Below are 3215 nucleotides of genomic sequence, written 5' to 3'. Positions count from 1 at the left end.
AGATCAAAGTAGACAATTGGAAGAAATATAAATTATTAATAAATAAAAATCAACAAACTTCTGTAATGAAATATACAAAATTTTAAAAATAATCTATCATTTCTTATTTTCCAAAGAGGTGAATATTTTAAAATAATAATGTTTAGATTATTAAATAAAATGAATTAATAAATTTTTATAAAATAAAAATAATTTCAACCAATAATATATAGTTCCAGAATAGAAAAAAAAAAGAAAGAAAGAAAGAAAAGAGAAAACTAGGAACTCCAATATCATTGTGGTAAAGATATAAACTGATGTACTTCCTCTGGAAAACAATTTGTTGAGAAATATGAAAAGCATTAATGTTGTCCCTACTAATTCCCTTTATAAAACATATACCAATAAGGAGAAACTTTAGTGAAATTTATGTACAGAAATGTTTGTCTTTCAATGATGATCACAAAACTGAAAGGAAAACTCTGAAATAGAGCTTTTATTATTGTGAAGAATAATTTTGCAATCGATTTAGATGTCCATCATTGAGTGTGCTAAATTAAATTAAGGAATTTCCATATAGTTGATATTAACATTCCCTCCAAATTAATCGTGTACTTTTTTCAAGATATGTGAAAATATCTTTGGTATGTTGTTGACTGGGAGAAAAAAAGCAGATAGCAAGTAAATATATATGCACAGAATGAAGCAAAATTATCCCCAAATTTTCATAACTACTTTTTTTTTTTCCCCTTGGGTACCAGGGATTGAACCCAGGGTCACTTAACCACTGAGCCACCTCCCGTGTGAAGCTCAGGGAAGGGCTGATGGAGGCACCAAACTTGACTCCATTGTTAAGCAAACAAGAAGACTAGAAATGTGAATTGCCTGTGGTTGACCAATGACTATAAAACAATAGTCTGTGACCATTATAAAAATGCTTATGAGCACAGAGAATCTGATAAATGTAGAAGATAGGATCCCGTGGATTATTTAAACATACAAAAGGGGTGGTGTTGGAGTGCTTGCAGCCTGTAGCCTTGAAGCCACCCATATCTTTAAAAAGCCTGTTACTCAGCAGCCATCTCTCACTTTTTTTCTATTAATTTTTACATTATTTTGTCTGTCTTCTCTGGGAGGTCTCTCTAGCTCCCCCTAGCCGGAAGACAGACTCAGTAACCACACACCACCCAAGAAGGAAACATGTTCAGAAATTTGTATTAGTTCTGGATCATTCCACTCCAGATTTTTGTGCCTCCGGTGTTTCTTAAAATCAAGATCTGGCCTGTGGGACAGACTTATACACCTGAGCTTAGGACCAAGAACTTGTTTCTGGTTTTGCTTTGAACAAGAATCTTGCTCCAAGACAAAATGTGAAACTCATCTCTGGGGAGGACACTTGTTCTCTTGTTCCCGCCCCCACCTCCCTCTCTGAACGTTATACCTTCCCATGGCACTCATAGCTGATGGGTCCAGGGTTAGCTAATGTATTTATTTATTTTAGAATTCCATGGATTTGGGCACACTGCCTCAGACCTTTCCCAGGTTGAGGGGGGAAGTAGGCAGATGACAGATAGCTTAATAAAGGATGCCTCTGTGGGCAAAGTTTTCAACCTCTTGGGGCTTGGGTTTCCCTCTGAGAAACATCCCTCCCTTTCCCTTCAGCATTGCCATGAGGACTGACGTTGCAATAACAATGCCATCCTCCAGAAATAACACATGCCACAAAAGCAGAAACGGACATTAAGGTGATAAGCAGGGGGTTTTCTAATCAGAGATCACATTTTCTAGTTTACAAATATCCTTTCTTTGAGAGCTGAGATTCTTGGAGAGAAACCTGAACTCATCAAACAGGCATTTTAATAAAACCAGACATACACCCTCTACACTGCCTCCTGTAATATGGGCCCTTCTCATTGAAATGGAGGGTTTCTCAAGAGAGCACTGCTCTGCTGCACCTGGGGATGAAGGTAGGAGACAGCCATGCCCCAGCAGTTAAGTACAGGTGGTAATCATGGCATGAATGGAGAATGCTATTCCTGGACAGTTGGACAACTGCCCAACCTTTTTTCTTGATCTCTTTTCCACTGTATAAATTTTCTAAGCACAATTTCCCCATGTCCTTGTTTTTATTCCAGATCTTCTTTCCCTTGTGCACATTCAGTATTCATTTATTTGGTAGAGATGTGAATTATTATTTATTGAAGACTGTTTTAGTCAGCTTTTTTTGCTGCTGTGACTAAAGGACCCAACCAGAACAACTGTAGAGGAGGAAAAGTTTATTTGAAGGCTCACGGTTTCAGAGGTCTTAGTCTGTAGACAGCAGGCTTCATTCCTTGGGGCTTGAAGTGAGGCTGAACATCATGGCGGAGTGTGTTGTAGAGGGAAGCAGCTCACATAGTTATCAGAAAGCAGAGAGAGAGTCTTCACTCGCCAGATACAGTATACCCCAAAGCCCCAATTCCCACCTTCTCCAGCCACACCCCACCACTTCACTTACCACTGTTAATCCCAATTAGGGGATTAATTCGCTGATGGAGTTAAGACTATTACAACCCAATCGTTTCTCCTCTGAACCTTCGTGCACTGTCTCACACGTGAGCTTTTGAGGACACCTCACATTCAAACCATAACAAGGACATACTACATCAAGATACATGAAAATCAGGTCCTTGACCTACTTATCTTATTTTGTCCTCTCTAGCTCCCCCTAGCTGGGAGACAGACTCGGATATCACACACCATCCAAGAAAGATGTTCAGGAATTGGTACTGGTTCTGAATTACTCCACTCCAGACTTCGTGCCTCTGGTGTTTCTCTTACAATCCAGATCTTGTTTGTGGGACAGACTAATACACCTGGGCTTGGGACCAAGAACTTGTTTCTGGTTTTGTTTTGAACGAGAATTCTGCTCAGAGCCAAATGTGACGCTCACCTCTAAGGAGGTGGTTTCACCTATGAATACATTTTCATGAAAATAGGTTAAATAATTCCTGTGGCTTGAATACGTAGCCCAAAAAGTAGGTGTCGAAAACTTAATCTCCAATGCGAAATGTTGGGAGGTGGGGCATCATGGGAAGTGTTTAGGGAGTGAGGATTTCACCCTTGTGATGCTGATTATAAAGGGCTGAGGTTGTACGTTTTATCTCCTGCTCTCTCACCTTCTCTTTGCCCTTCTGCCATGAGATGATGCAGCAGGAAGGCCCTTGCCAAATGGCTGCCCCTCAATCTTGGACTTG

Source organism: Spermophilus citellus, assembly GCF_964194105.1.
Source record: "Spermophilus citellus genome assembly, chromosome: 13".
NCBI lineage: Eukaryota > Metazoa > Chordata > Mammalia > Rodentia > Sciuridae > Spermophilus > Spermophilus citellus.
Note: the sequence above shows the minus strand (reverse complement) of the source record.